Consider the following 16,379-nt stretch of genomic DNA (forward strand, 5'->3'; position numbering starts at 1 on the left):
GATTCAGTTTTATGATTAGTTCACAATTCATTCATCACAGTTTGACCTCAGGTGTGTGTGGTTAGGGAACTAAGCTTGCAACTGCAAGCCTGTGGAAGCCTATAGCCTGCCTATAGTGTTCTTGATCTCGTAATCAGTTTTTTTTTTTTTATAATAGGAAACTATGCAATAAGTAGAAAGAGGAAACGGAATAGATAACTACATTTCTCACCGAGGGGATATTTCTCCGCCTCATGTTTCCATGCAGAAAGCGCTGGGAGTTAAATGGTGAATGGACTGCATTAATGTCAAGCTTTTACCCAAAGCGCTTTTCAATAGATGCCTCAGACCCATTCACACATATACGCACACACCAAAGGCAATAGGCTGCCATGCAAGGTACCAATCAGCTCGTCGGGAGCAATTGGAGGTTAGGGGCACAAACACCCAGGGCAGGGAATCGATCCGGCAACCTTCCTGCTGCCAGATGGCCGCTCTTACCTACTGACTTACCTAATGACGCCCTTTAGGCAGCTGCACTCATAAAAAAGGCACGAGAAAGTGCCTAAAAAGGACCAGATCTTTCATTCTGGGGTGGTTGCCTATATGTATATAAAATTATACCCCTAGCCAGCAATACATAATTTGTGTGTATCTTTTTTTTTTGCTTGTAAAAGGTGCTTACTGTTCACCAAATGTAACACTTTTTGCACACTGAGTATGCATTTGGAAAGCATGTCCCACGAGCGTAACTTTATTTCTGAGAGTGTGCAGACAGAGCAATCCATTATTTTGTCAAAATTACTGGTTAGCTGAATCTCATCACTCACTTTAATGATTAAATGAAAAATGTAGGAAGCATTCTTACTGCACCCCAGAACTTGTCGTGCCCAAGCATTCACACGAGTGGGGACTGGCAAGCTATATTTTACACCTGTCTGAAAATAAATCATGCAATCTTTCTCACTACACTTGTAGGACAGTAGGACAGGACTTGCTGGCCCATATGACTTTTAAAAAAACCTATTAAACTTTATTTCCACGGCACAACCACAAACTGTCATCAATCCTGCCTTCTTGGTTGAGAAAGCTTTAGGCTATATTACAGTCCAACTTTGGTCGCTAGACATTTTCGAAATGAGGCGGCTTTCAGCCCACGCCAAATTTTCCAGGCTGCTGAATCTAGTGGGTAGAATTTGTGTCCTTCAACATCTATGACCCTACTGGGACAGAAACCGATAATACCTGTAGCTACGCCAGACAGTCACTCATTTAGCGAAATAAATCCTGATTGCACCCACGCCCACTATTTCAGTGATGTTACTGTCTTGTGTTTGAGCTCTTTTGTTAATGCTCAAGGTGTGCTACAGCCTACACCCTCATGCAACCGGGGGGAAAAAAATTTAATGGGGTGGCATTGGTGCTCCACTAGCTTCATGGTGCTTGGTTTTCTCTTGAAACGACTTGAACTGAGCCTTTTGTCAATTCAACAACTTGTTTTGAGGGATGCAACTTAGCCAGCTCCCTTGCATCCAGCTCTCACAGAAGGTCTGGGAGTCTCCGAGAATTGTGACTGCTATATATTTCATATGCACCCTGAAAATTTATTTTATCTTCTTTTACGGTCACGCACAAGGAAATTATTTCTCACTTATTACAGTATGAACTGAAGTTGCCCAATACACGGCACAATAGCAGCCACAGTGTGGAAGCAAGTTGAATGAATCCAGACATTTGAGACATGCGCAGTAAAACGGAGACTACTACATGAGCTGAGAACACAGGCTCAGTCGTGAAAAAAGGTAACATTTCTATCATTTAAAGTAGTCTCCGTGATATCAAAGATCGGACACGTGAAGCATTTCATCAACGGACTGGCAAAATGACTAGCAGGCAGGACGGCTACACCGGGAAAGCGGGGAATGACAGGCAGCCGTGGACGATACTAAACTGACTTTACTACGGGGTACTGCGCAAAACAATCATATTTTTATGAGACCATTAACTAACATGTTAATTCATTATTGAGGGTTTTAACTGAATAATGTGAAGAAAACAAATACGTCATGTTTGAAACGTTCATTGCAACACATGAATTCGTTACTGTTAATAGAGTAGAATTTGTATCCCCCCTTCTGCGTCATTCCATGAAGTATCCCTTCCACCAATTCCACATGTAGCTCTACTTGTTAGTGTCCCGCTAGATATGTGGCAGGCTACGCGAACGACGGATCTTCGAAGAATTCCCAAGTATTTCTCTTGCTGAAAGAAAACCGGAATTACAAAACTTTGCCTCAGATCTTAGTGGATTTAATTTCGGCCAAGACAAACGACAATTTGTTCGTTAATGGAGTGTAAGTATTAAAGATATAACATGTTTTGGAAACATATTTGACATTCTTCCCTTTGCTGCTCAGCTTTCTACGGAGCTTGTAGTTGATTTTTTAGTGGAGCGCTTTTACCAAGTTGCACAACGCAAGAAATCCTGTAATCGTTGTTGGCAGGTTGGAAAGCGTTTTTAACCTATTATTGAGAGTGTTCGAGTTACAATTCATCCGCTAAGTTTATAGTCGACTGTTTTATTATTCATAAATGTTCGCCTGATGTGTAAGGTTAGATACATAGTTGTTCTTATTTTTTTCGGATACTGGGTGTTAGAATTTTTTATTTATTCGTTAGATCTGTGAAAATGAAGTTTAGAATCTTTTTTTCTGGAGGGCGATCGACTTATTTATGTTCACACGCAGAATGAATCAAACCCCCTCAAAGTTCAATGGCTTCATATTCTGCAGTAGTATTTGAAGTGATCACTGCATTGGGAATGTGGCGTTCACTCGGTGTAGACTGCCAGTCGCTTGCTTTTGAGAACTGCTGCTTTTACAAGGAAATGTCCAATTGCTTACGCACGTAGACGTGTAGCCTAATATTCAATACAAGGCGGTCATTCTGTTTAACTCAATGTTCTGGATTGCCGTTTTCCATGTGAATACAATTATTTGAAATCCTAATTGTTTTGAGGGCAGTGATCGTTCGGTTTGGGCCGATCTCTCGAAGGCATTCAAATTTCTGCAACTTACACAAGTTAAAGAAGTTCAATCCGCATTATAAATGTCTTTCCTGCTAAATCACAGTTCATTTGTGGACCAGGTGGGCAATGCCAGGACATTCTTTTAGCTTCTTTATTTTTGGCTGGTACCATAATGTAATCGACATTTTTAGCAGGGTTAATAACTGCCTATTTCTTAACCGAGCTGTAGTCTATGCGAAAAATGGATGAAACGATAAAATGCCACACCATAGCTCGCTTCTGTTTTCTTTGTGGTACATACGGTGTTATACGTGCTCTATACGTGATTTACATGCATTGCTTTTTCCGCCGTGTATAGATGACATTAATCTGACATCTCTAGTGGAAAACATCTATCGGCATGGTAGAGCAGATTGACTTCGAGAAATTGCATTCTGCGCGGTGTCAGGGTCCTCATTTTAAACATTTCGAGTGGCAACATTTTCCACAGTCACGGTTAAATCAAAAACTGTTGCTTGAATTGTTACTTCAGGAGTATACTTAATGCAATCGTTATGTGTATGTTAATTTCGTTTAACGTTTCACAACGATCTCTTGTACTGTATAAGCATGCAATGGAATTATTTGCGGGATTTTACAAATAGCCTATTTGAAGCCTTGTAAATTTCCTTGCTCTTTTTGCCTTAGGGCTCATTTTAGTCACTGCATGGACAAACTACTGGTCGCTTCAGTATTCAGGAATGCGAGCAATTTCCTCCTTGTGGTTTATGTCAGTTTAATATTAGACCAGCGCTCAATTATGGAGGAGAGGCGGCGATGGTGTCTGTAAATGAGTACCAAACTCACAGAAACATTCTCATTTCTTCCTCCTCAGGTTTCACATGTTGATATCCCTTTTTGCTTTGTATTCATCCAGTATGAATTGGACAGTGACATTGTTAGTGCTTCATTGATAGGTTTGTTTCTTTGAGGTGTTTTGAATCTCTCCGCTTGTTAACTATTTTTGTGTGGGTGAAGTATTTTTCTTTCTGCTGGTATGTTTTGTTGGAAGCTGAATTTTCTCCGGTTGTTGTATAGTCTCAAGACAAGTCGTACCATTGTTGGTTCTACTTTCCTGTTTGTGCAAGGTTGGCTTGTATTAACTCTTCGTGTTCCTGTTTACCATAAGTCAGATGTGCTCTTCGAGTATGGGAATTATCATTTGCTGCCATGTCCTGGCGCTCAAAGCTGTTTTATGGGTCCCCCCTGTCCCAGTAACTGAAATTCCGTGCGCGCAGAAACAAGAAAACGGTGTGTTTTTGAGTTAATTTTCTTGGGTGATGAGAGAAACAGATGTCTGGTGCAGACACCGTAACTTCCTCTGGTGGAAAGTGCATGTGTGTCTGCACAGGAAGTCCAATCCAGCTTGCGGTGGAAGTGGAAAGGAAGGGCTTTATATTATATTATCTGTGCAATGTAGCGTTTATATATCTATTTTTTGTTGTTGTGTTTTTACAAAGGGCAATTCGGGTGAAGTACCATTTTCAAGGATACAATAGCCACACCTTACAGTACCTGGTGTAGTCTGAATTCTCACAGTGTAGACTTCACTCTGTTGTGCGTTGCTATGGCCAACTCAAAAACTTGCTCTGCTGATCGTCCCGACTTAGGGGTGCTGCTGCAGTGAGCCGGCCCATAACCGTGGCCCTCGGGTGACCGGCCCTGTAATAAATTCTCCTGATTAGCAGTCTCCCCCTCTAATCTGGCCGGCCTGCGCTGCCTCTCTTTGATACTGACGTTCAGAGCCCTTTTGGGCATGTGGGGCCTCCCTTTGTCTGGGGGTTTGCCTGTGTGGCACTTCCAGTGATACAGAGCTCAGGTGCCCGGGGGCTGGTCTTTCACACACGGGAGGTGCTATGGAGCGGCGCTTACTAAATCTGTATGCAAATACGAACCTTAAATTCGCATTCCGATAAACTGCGTCTCGCCCACGAGCACTTCAGGGATGAGCGGGAACTTAACCATTGTCCCTGGGTAACAGTTTTATTGAATGACTTTAATGCTAAACAAAAAAAAAAAATGTAGCAGGAATTATCTGCTGTGTGTAATTCGATGACTGAACAGTTCTGCAGGCTTAATGTTTTGAATTTCCAGTTCTCTATAAAAGAAAATGGTGGTCAGTGGACACATGAGAGGTGACTGTTTCTCAGTTTTGTCCTCCTTCTGTCATGAACACAAAGAAGGTGATTTTCTTCAGCCAAAACTTTCCTTCAGGTGAAATGTACAGTAGCACTTTTTAGGGGGGGAAATCTATTCAGACTGAGGAACTATGAATGGCTCAGTAACCCAAAACACTGCCAAAGATAGGGTTTCTGAAATCTAACATTTTAAACAAGAAGAAAACCCCACTCTGTCTTCCTGTACTTGTGATGGTCTCCTTTACTGTCTGGGTGGGAACAGACCCCCAACATCAAAGCATGGGCTGAGTTGCAGAAACCAGTGGTCTCAGCGTCCGAGAACCTGCTCATTTACCAGTGGTGTAATTGTAATTGGTGAGATGTGCCAGCAGAATTAAATAAGACAAACTCCCTTCTCTTTTAATTGTTGTTTTCCCACTTCCTTTTCTTTGCATGTACTTTTTCTTTTACTCATGACACTGGCATGAATAATTAATTTGTATACACTCTGTTGACGGAGCTGAGTTAACCTGTGGCTTTGAGGGTTTATAATTCAACGATTCGGCGCATCGTCACCAAGTTTGCACCACCAGCTCAGGGTACTTTCGTCCACAAACGTGCCATGGGCAGCTTTGATTTTCATTTGTTGTGAGAAGAAGAAAGTTCTCCATTCTTCACACTAGACATTCCTTCGCGTTAATGTGGCTGTGAGAACTGCATCGTCATAGCGAGCTGATTCTCCTGCATTGTGTTTCCATGGCAGTATTGTTATGCCAGGTGCAGGGTACACACAGGCCCGGCCATGAGCTCTGATTGGTTGCTTCCCTGATACAGCTTAAATCACCCAACAAGACCGAAATCAAACTAGTGCTACAGATGGTTTCAGATGGTGTGGGAATGCACCACTAACTACAATGGAAATTGATGTATTTTAGAAAAAAAATGGAAAAAAGATTTGATTTTGCAGTGGAAGCTCCTGTCATTTGCTTCAGGAGCAGAGTTGACCAAATGCTTGGCCCTCCAGCAGGCTGCACAAAGAGCCCAGGCCGGGGCGGTGTGTTTGTTTCCTGGGTTTGTGGACGTGACAGGTGAAAAACATCCGTTAAAGCAAAGCCGGCTAACTCTTTAAGTGCGCAGGAATCCAGGGCCGAGAAAGAAAATGGATTCTCGCAGTTTGTAAATCACAATGGCCCCCTCCTCCCTCCGTGTACTGGTGAATGCCCGTCGGACAGCTCTCCATTCATGGGTGTGAATGGAGGAGCTCCTGTGGCCGGCGAGCTGGGTTACTCACGCATCCAGGGCCAGGAATGCAGCGAGGCAGTTTGCATTGTACAGGAGCCGGGGAAACTATGCGCGCTCGCGGGAGTGCTCTGCCGCAACATGTCCGGACGCCGCGTCGGTTGAGGTGTGTGGCGCTCCTTGTTTTATTTCAAGTGTTCTTTCGTCTACGTCATGCTCAGCGTATCCAGTTATGCCCAACGTTCGCGGGAGCCTGCGTGTCACACTTGGCACAATTTCTGCTCAGCGAGAATGCAGAGCCTCATTCTGTTCGTTTCGTTTCAAACTTTTTAAACTTCCGCAGTGGAATATTCCATACTTTTCCATTTTTGTGTGTTGGGGACATGTTCACTGTTCTTAGTCCGAGGGAATATTGCTCTTGATGGATGGTTGTGTTCCTCTGAAGTGCGTGAAAACAGAAAGCGTACAGATTGTCTTTTGTTTTTAATGTGAAGGAATGTGGCCATTAATCTGTTTGTGTATGTGTGAAAGATGACCTGACTACAGCACCCGGTTTCTTGGATCAGGTTATATTCCTTTGTTGAAATCTGCGAGGTGTGGGGAGTCAGGTTACTTATATCATATTATAAGTCAGGTTACTTATGATATCAGTGCAGCTTATTCTGATAAAGTCTGCGAGTCAAGTTCTATAAACTTACTTGCATTTTCTGTAAATTTTTGCCAGTTAGCCGGTAGGTTCAACAAAAGTAAATAGTAGCTAAAATCTACAGGATTTTAGAAAGGTGTGAAAGCATTAAGTTTGAAAATGGTAGAAACAACACCTTGTTGAAATAAAACAGGCCACTGCTTTATTTGGTCTGGAAAATCTCAGAAGTGACAAAGACCAGTACACAGTTTGTCATCTTTTTCCAGAAAAGTGAAAATGGTAGTTCAATCACAGTGTGTCATTGTCCAAGTCTCTACCTGATCTGTACCAAGGCATAAGACTTACTTACTCTGTAAGACCAGGACTCTATACCACATGACCATTTGACCGTTTAAAGGATGATTTGAGCAATCTGCATCTTGTGTATAGAGTGCATGTTGAAACGTGTACGGAGCAACAGGAAATCAGTTTAAACCTGAGTGTGAATTTTATTAAGCCAGTTCCACCTCTCAAATATATGTAGTTAAAAAGGTTAAAAAAAATATATATATTCTGCAATATAAGATTCATCTGCATGATTATCAAAAAATGAGGTTTGACTGGATGTGTGTAAAGTGCATTAAATACTTATGTTTAGCTCTGTCTGCTAAGCCAACAGGCATATAAAATTTATGGTTACATTTACTCTTAAATCTCCAGAATGTGTTTTTCATTTAGTGGGCTGTTTTGATGAGTATACATTCTGGGTCCATTAGAAGTAGTTTTAAAATTTTGATCCATTGATGGATTGTGACATTATTCCCATCTTTAATAGCAGATTTCTTGAAAATAATGAATATTTTCACCATGTCAGCTTTAGTCACCATAAAACCAGCATAAAACTGATCATTTAAATTAAGTTTCATAATTGGGCTTGAAAAACATTGAGAAAATATGATATTAAATAATATTCTTTTGACATATTAAAAATGTTTCAGCTGGTCATGTTAATTATGTATCAAATATACATAATTGGCTTAGATGAAGTCTTCAGATTTTTACCCAGGATTTAAACTATTCTTAAAATATGTGCGCTTGGTTGTTGTTGTAAACCCACAATAAGGACATCTTCTACCCTGACATCTTCTAGGCTTTCTTCAGCTACAGTTCTTAGTCAGAAAACTACTTTTCATATTTTGCTTTATACTTTAAATTTGATTTTATTCTGTCTACATGCTGCTGAGCTGATAAGAGACAGTATTACATTGCTGTGCAATCTGCAGGCTGGCTCTCTTTAAATGCACATATATATGTCTCTGCTGCAATCAATGGACCAAGTTTGCTGGTCCCAGAAGAGCTTGGAATAATTCGTATTTGTGGTTTTCTCTATTTGAGGTTTGTGAACTCTCTCTAACACACACACACACACACACACACAGTATATAGAATGAGAGAGACAGTGATGGAGAGAGTCCTGGAGAGGTGCATGCACTGGCAGTTAATGATGGGTAGGCTACTGTGTTTTTTGCTTGTGAGTGTGTTTATTGCATATAGATCTGCTGTCCGCTGCTTTTTAACAGTTGTTTTTAATATACTCTCTCTTACTCTGGTCTTTACACTTGCTTTTCTTCGAAGGAGCATTATAAAATATGAGCACACAAATGCGCCCCAGTTTGTGGATCTGCTCCATAATAGTTTTTCCAGTTACCCCACATCAATTTTCAGGAGCATGTGCTTTTAAAATGGGAGCACTATAGAGCCCTTGTACTTTTCTGCCTCGGTATTAGCCGTTTCTGGGGTGCGGATTACGTATTTCCCACATCCATATTCCTGTGGAGAGGTCCAGGAATATGGATGGGGTCATTTTAAGGGCTGTGGTCGAAGGTGCAGTGTGTTCAAAGCATGCCAGTCCCGTTTGACAACAGATGTGGCCTCTTTGCTGTAATCCTACCTCAGTGCTGTAATCTGGAATCTTTTATTTTATCCCCCAAAAATAATCTGATCCTCTTCAAGCTGCCTCTTGAGCCTGCCCCTCCAGATTTCCTCCGCGGTCTAGACTGCACAGTACCTCCCCTGCCAAGCGGGATGCTCTCCGCTGATTGGCCGCAGCGAGGGGAGGGAAAGTGAAATCATCTCGGGGCTCCTGCTCGCGACTCCACCTGTTCTTGATGTAGGGGACGTGCGCACAGCAGGTCCGTGCCGCGCTGGACGTGAACGCGAACCAGACGGTCGGATCTCCGGCGCTTTCCAGGGGGGGAAGGGGCAGGGACGCGGCTGAAAGCCCCCTGGAAGGACGATGCCTGGAACCCGAAAGCCTGGAACCCCGAAAGCCCCGAACTGCCCTCCTGCTCACCCGCAAGGCTCGGGGAGTGTTTATAGCTTTGGAAATGCTAACGGTTGGGCTGCGCTGGCTGATAGCGACTCTCATTGTTCTTATCTAAGTTTACTCTCTTATTTTTGGCCGTGCTATTCAAAAGAGGCCAGAATGCATACGGGAATCCTATCGCATCTTATTTCTAGACTACAAAGGAGAGTGACTGTGGTGCCTTTTTGACTATATAAAAAACCTTGAATGCTGAGTGCTGCCAAAAAAGCCTTTAGAAGCATTATAGTCTTGTGATGAAACGTATGGGGCCAGTTTCACAGACACAGATTAAGCCTGGTCTGAGACAAAAAAAATTTTTCAATGGGGATTAGTCCATGACTAATCTTAATCTGTGTCTGTGAAAATGGCCAATAATTAATTTTTTGATAGGTGGGTAGATGATAATACCTTTTTTTAAGTCAAATTGGCATTGGCCATTGGCAAATCTTGAAATGAGTCAAACCTCATTTGCAATCGTTTTGTCTTATTTGGCAACGAAAGTAATAGAAATAAGATTTTAAGTCTAAACGTAAGACGTTAGCGTTCTGCTGTGATGACAGGGTAGACTTAAATGGCTAAATTTAGCCGCTGTGCAGACGGCAGATGTGGGCGATCCCTTGGCGAGGCCTCTTGTCCTGACACTCGTTCGGTGAGTACCTGATAACACTTCACGAAACGCTGTCGGAACGGCCCCGGCCTCCTCTGGCTGGCACGGAGCCACTGCCCTACGCCGCACCGGCCTCTCCCCCCTAACGAGCCTGACGTCTTTATCGAATAAGGCTTAAAATGAGCGTTTACTCTCCAGATATTAGATTAGCTGCGCGGGACAAGTGCGCATTGTGATGGTCGCACTGCAAGTGCCGCAGTGCACACACACTGAGGGATGCAGTGCAGTCTCTGAGCCCACTGTGAGCACTGGCTGCATGCTTTTAGCCCTGCTGTTGAGCTCCTTGTAGTGAGACTTGGAGAATTCAGTTAATGCTAAAGTTAATTGAAGCTGTTCTGGTGGTTTGTGGTGGCCCAACACCTTAATCAGGCATTTTGTGGTTTTTCATTAAATTTGTCACCCGTTTGTATGTACGATCGTTGCATAATGACTCTGATAAGCCTAGAGGCCTATAGCTAGTGGATATAAAATGGTGAATAAAATGGTTTACAAATGATCGCTGATGGTAAGGTCTCAGCAGTAGCAAGGAACTAATTGCAGCCATTGACAAACTAACCATTCAATAAAGCATACTGCATACAACAAAAAACTAGTGTGGTGTGACACCCTTGACTCTAATCCACCTTCCCCCAGCCTGGTGGGGTTTTTCAGGGGTCAGTGAGTGTGCTGGGCCTCCCAACCCCCAGCCTCCCAACCCCCATATTGATGAGAAGTGAGAAAATCTGTACATCGGGTGACTCTTGGCTCTTTACCAATTCTAATTGCATTATAATTACTGCTCACACCTGTCCCCGGGTTAAAAACCCCTGTAGACTGTAGGGTCCACAAAGACAGAAGCCTGTTTATCTGTTTCCGTAAGCAGATGGTAAAGCGCCAAGTAACCCACCTGGAGGGGCTTGCGTATTTGCCTAGTGGACGCTCTCATTTGGGACCTTTTAGTGGGGAAAAGCCACAGCTTTAAAGGTTACCGACATAATAAATCTCACGAAAATTACCGAATGCTTCCAAGTAACACCTCCATAAGAGTTCTTAAGGTGTGGGGAAAGTAATCTCGAGTGGTAATCATTTAATTACCTAATTTCTTTGATAAGAAGTTCTGGCAGGAGGAGGGCAACATGGGTGTATTTCAGTAAGGGTGGTTTCGCTAAGATGCGGTTGTGCTTTTTCATTCCCCTCAACAGTCATAACTGTAGCTCTACTCCTTTACTCTTCCTTCCTCCACTCCCCTCCTCTCTCCCTCATCCACTACTCCCTCCATCTTTCTTCCTCGCCTTGCTTTCCTTTGGCATCCCTCCGTCTGAGGCTGTTCTTCAGAGTGCTGGGCTTAGATGACGATGTAAATCTGGGTAACCCCCCCCTGTTGCGTTCTGGGTAATGAGTAATTCTCCGAGCTACCGGCCCTATGATCTACATCACCTTCCTTTGTGCCCTCATCTCTCAAGTGGGCCTGCAGCACGGCTGCACAGTATATCACAGTAATGGAAGGAAACCGCCCAGGCATTTTTTTGGAAAATGACTCCCCACAAGGAACTCCCTACAGAGAGCATACACAGAAGAATGAAGTCAATGATGCCGTTCTCCAGCACTTAAGGTGCTAATGCTGGCTATTAAATGGACTTTGCCTCGCTCTTAAGAAACAGCGATTTATTCTAGCTTTAGCCGATAGTGCTGCTCATTAAGTAACTCGCCACCATAAACAGATAAGCAAATGGAAAACTGAAGGAAATTAACTTTTAAATGTATTACCGAAGTAGCTAGTTGGTAAGTAAATAAATGGAAAGAAAAAAACATAATGTGGTTAGTTTGTTGGCTAATAATTCCTGTGCGGGGCAAAGTAATTCTAGGTGGCGAGCAGGATAATTACAGAGCGCCCCAGGTGCATTGCACTTACTGTGGGGGACTATACCACTTTTTGTAAATCTCAACGGTTTTGGTGGTTCTATGAATAGCTCTGGGTGGGGCTACCACCATTATGTCCGTGAGAAAGCCAAGTGGCTTGTGTAAAGAGAAAATTCAGATGTATAAACAGTTATTATTGGGCAGCCTGTAGCACAGTGGCTAAGGTACGTGGCTGGGTCCCGGAAAGGATGGTAGTTCAAGCCCCGGTGTAGCCACGATAAGATCTGCACAGCTGTTGGGCCCTTGAGCTCGGCCCTTGACCCCCACATTGCTCCCCGGGCAGCGCTTGTTGGCTGCCCACTGCTCCTAAATAACTAGGATCAGTCAAATGCAGACAACAAATTCCCCTATGGTGTTCAATGAAGTATATCTTCGTAATATGTAACATGTAAACCACGCTAATGCATGTATTGTATATGAGTGTCAGCTATACTAATAAAAGGATAATACTGCAGTGCTTTGCAGTGCATTTGGGGTCCGACCAGTAAAGTTACATCATCGTGCACTCACAGTACTAGTCCTGATGGGCTGCGGAGTCTGTTGGTTCTTGGCGTGTTTCAGCGCTTAATTGATGAGGTCATTGATTGGCACGCACCTGAAGCTGAAACTGGCTCCTGATCGAAAGGACTCTGCAAAAAAACTAAAAATGAAAGCAATAAATAAATAAAAAACCCAGCCTCTGGCGGCCCTCCAGGACTGGAGCTGCCTAACCCTGCAGTACATCGTAATCATCTGTTTATGTGGATTACACCTTTGTGTGAGCCAAACTTGCTGCCATAACATAACATTATACGTTTATATATTATCTGCCAGTATGACTGAATGTTAACTGAAGCAGGGAAACGGAGTTTATCAATGCAGTTCAGTAACCTGCATTCTCCCTGATTAGAATAAAGAGGCCCATATCAATGGTTACTGAAATGTTAGCCATTTAGCATGTAGTGCTCTGTATTGGCACTGTGTCTGGGATAATAAGCAAAGCAGCAAAGTAGGGTAAGTTGATTTCTGAATATGCTGATATGTTACGCGGGTGGCACTCAGTTTTGGGGGACTGTGATGTTAAGCAAAGCAGTGGAAAAAGGTAAATTGATTCGTGAATATACGGAAATGTTAGCCGGTTAGCGTTTAGCACTCGGTATTGGCGGCCCAGTGTCTGGGGTGCTAAGCTGGCCTGGTTTTTTGGGCTTTAGCGTAGCCGCTCAGGCGTGTGAGTGGGTCGAGCTGACGGCACTATTTATAAAGCTGGCGGCCCTTGCCGACCGTCCTGCGCTGCCAGTTCACCGTGAGTCCAGGGAGCCGGTAAATATTTAATCACTGGCCTTCGCTGCCCGCTCCCACCCCCGCACTCACCGCCCGAGTGTGGAGATGCGCCCTCAGAGAGCGTCTAGCTGCTGTTCCCGGCCCTGTCTTTATCAGGTTCAGGACGGAGACGAGACAAAGGCTAACTCTGTGTCCAGGCAGCCTGTGGCCTAGTGGCTGAGGTGCTTGACAGGGACCGGGAAGGTTGGTTGGTTGAAGCCCCAGTGTGGCCGCAGTACATTACATTACATGGCATTTAGCAGACGCTCTTATCCAGAGCGACGTACAACGAAGTGCAGATCAAACGCAAGTACAAGTGGGAAGAGGACCTGAGAGGACAGTACAGTTCCGAGTCCTAGTGTAAACCTACAGATAATCAGTGCCCTGAGCAAGGCCCTTAACACCACATTTCTCCAGGGTGGATTGGCCCCTATTTAGTCTAATCAATGTATTCCCACTTATAGATAAAAATAAAAGCGTTAGCTAAATAACTGTCGTGTAATGTTAATCGCCGTCTGTAGTAAAGTATGTGCTGCTACTCGCTGCTGCTCTCCCGCCATCTGTAATAACACAGACTGCACATGCTCAGTCCTTTGAGTCGGGCGCTGTAAGGTAACAGCGGTCCAGGGAGTATTCATCCGGCTGTTTGATCTCACGGTTCGTAGTTAGGACAGAGCAGCAGGATTCTGGTTGCAGCCCACGCGAGTGTTGTTATAATGTTATCTACCCACCGATCAAATTTGATTTCAGAAACTTGTTTGGACCGTGATATTTCGTTAAGTCGTTGAGTGATTAAGTTGAATATAAAGGTGTGAAAACAGCTCTGTGATTTACGATCACTGTTACATCTCTGGAAGTGTGTTCTGTTATCCTGTCAGTTGTTTCAAATTCATTAATTGACCCTTCTATGAACCTTTTTTTTTTTATCAGTTGGTTGTATCGGAACATTTGGAGGAGGAGGCATTGTAGGTATGCATTTCAGGGTTTGGGCCCAAATGGATCTGATCCACGACAAACAGTCATTACAAATTCAATTTATTTTCAAAAAGTTCTTTGGTGTTTTTCTTGTACTGTATTCAAATTTCACTGGGAAAATTACAATCCAGGGGAAAATGCTCATATTCCATAGAATTATTTAACCCCTGGAGTAGCATCATCAGTCTTGAGTGTATAGTGTCCTGACTGCTCGGACAGCTGTCTAGTTTTCCTCTAATTCGCAGGTAATAAACAGAAGCTTTGCCTGTCAGCATGCTCGTTTCCTGTGACTTGACCGTATAATAAACCTGTTTGAGTGCGTGTAGCGTTAACCTGCGTGAGGGGAGTTGGCCTGATGGCAGAACATGTTTTCGTTATCGTGTCAAAACCCCCCCATTCCTGTCGCTGCCCCTCCCCTCGCTGATCCGTTAGATTCCCTCTGGGAATGCCGGGATCAGAGCGGCGGGGTCTGGGACTGGGACAGCACGTCCTGCCTAGCGGTCAGGAATTCCTGGGCGCGCACTGGCGGGGTCGGGAGTCGCGGATGGCGGTGTGGTCCACTCGGGAAAAATCAAAGGCCTCCATTGTTGGAATGAGAAGCAGATGTGGAGGCTGGAATTCTCCTGACTGCAGCACTTTTTCCCCCCTCTTTTTTTTTTCTTTCTTTTTCTGGCTGCGTGTTTGAGTGCTCTCACCCTCTCCTACCCTCTCTTCATTTCTTTCTCTCTCCCAGTTTCCTTCACTCTCCCTTCCTACCTTCTCTCTCTCCCTCCCTCTTTCTCTCCCTCTGTCTCTTTCTTTCGCTTCTCCTTCTCTTCTGCCTTGCAGCCTGAAATATTTTGAAAATACTAGTATTTTGCTTGTATATATTGGGGTTCATACCCCTTTGCCTGACGCTATCTGAGCAGCAGTGTTATATGAGCGGCAGCCTTTAACTGTTGCTTGGCCAAGCCCTAGCTGCGCTGAACTTGCCGTTAAACCTCGCTAGCTTGCCACGTTGACCTCTCTAGCTTGCCACGTTGACCTCTCTAGCTTGCCACGTTGAACCTCGCTAGCTTGCCATGTTGAACCTCGCTAGCTTGCCATGTTGAACCTCGCTAGCTTGCCATGTTGAACCTCGCTAGCTTGCCATGTTGAACCTCGCTAGCTTGCCATGTTGAACCTTGCTAGCCTACCACGTTGAACGTCGCTAGCCTACCACGTTAAACCTCGCTAGCCTACCACGTTAAACCTCGCTAGCCTCTACCACGTTAGCCTCACTAGCCTGCCACGTTGACAGTGTTTTGGGGGAAGTTGGTCCAGCCTCGGGCTGAAAGGCAGGAAATGGGCCTGGCAGGCGCAGCTGAATTCTGGGAGCAGTAGGAGGCAGAACAGGCCGCTTTGATTATCTGGGCCTGCTCCGCGCGCAGCGCTGGGACACGGTGTTTTTACTGCCGTGGAGTCGCCTGGAGCCGGAGTGGGGGGATGTGCCGCAGAACCTGCCCCTGCTTGTTCGGGAACGTGCGTTAGATTTCATAATCAATCGTTATTCTATATTTATTCACAGAATTCTTTCCGTGTAGCCTATTAGTACTCTTTGATATAATTCACATTAATATCACGCTCTTACATAATTCTTTATGAAGTACTTTTCATGTACCCAAAACGCAGGGAATTTGCAGCTTGTGTCCGTTGTTTTCAAAGGGAGCCTGAAGGACAGTGCTGATGTAACCGTGTCTCACAGGAAACCCTGGACGTGACACAGCCCTGCTGTGAAATCGTCAGCTGTGAACACACGTTGTCCTGCCTGCCTAGGGTCAGATTACGTCCTGACTAACACCAACACAACCGCAGCCTTTAAGGAGATGAAACGAGAAGAGCTACGTCAAACAGCCCCAGTTATCTCCCCGCCGTAGCCTGCCGTGCCCAGGGGAGACATAACATTTGCTTATGTCCCCAAAATACGGCAACTTCTGAGGCCACGACGGGTCGAACTGGAGCCCTTTTGTACAGACGTGAACGCGACGCATAAATGATCGCGATTGTGATGCATGACCTCCCCTTTCATTGGCCAGAGGAACACAAACTCCTGGCTGTGTTGGGCCCTTGGAGAGAGAGAGGGTGGGTGGGTAATGAGTGGGCGTGGGTCTTGATTAATGTGTGTATTG

The 16,379-nt window shown here is 44.4% G+C and overlaps 1 protein-coding gene across 2 annotated transcripts in view; it reads left to right on the forward strand.

Annotated features, from left to right (window-relative positions):
• The first annotated feature begins 2,184 nt into the window (after window positions 1-2,184).
• frmd6 (FERM domain containing 6) overlaps window positions 2,185-16,379 on the forward strand; it is a 35,884-nt gene continuing 21,689 nt past the window's right edge. For both annotated transcript variants that reach the window (XM_061263418.1, XM_061263427.1), the window contains exon 1: window positions 2,185-2,333. The gene's annotated coding sequence lies outside the window, so the exon portion shown is untranslated. The remainder of the gene's footprint in view (window positions 2,334-16,379) is intronic.

This window comes from Conger conger, chromosome 1 (assembly GCF_963514075.1).
Source record: "Conger conger chromosome 1, fConCon1.1, whole genome shotgun sequence".
Lineage (NCBI taxonomy): Eukaryota > Metazoa > Chordata > Actinopteri > Anguilliformes > Congridae > Conger > Conger conger.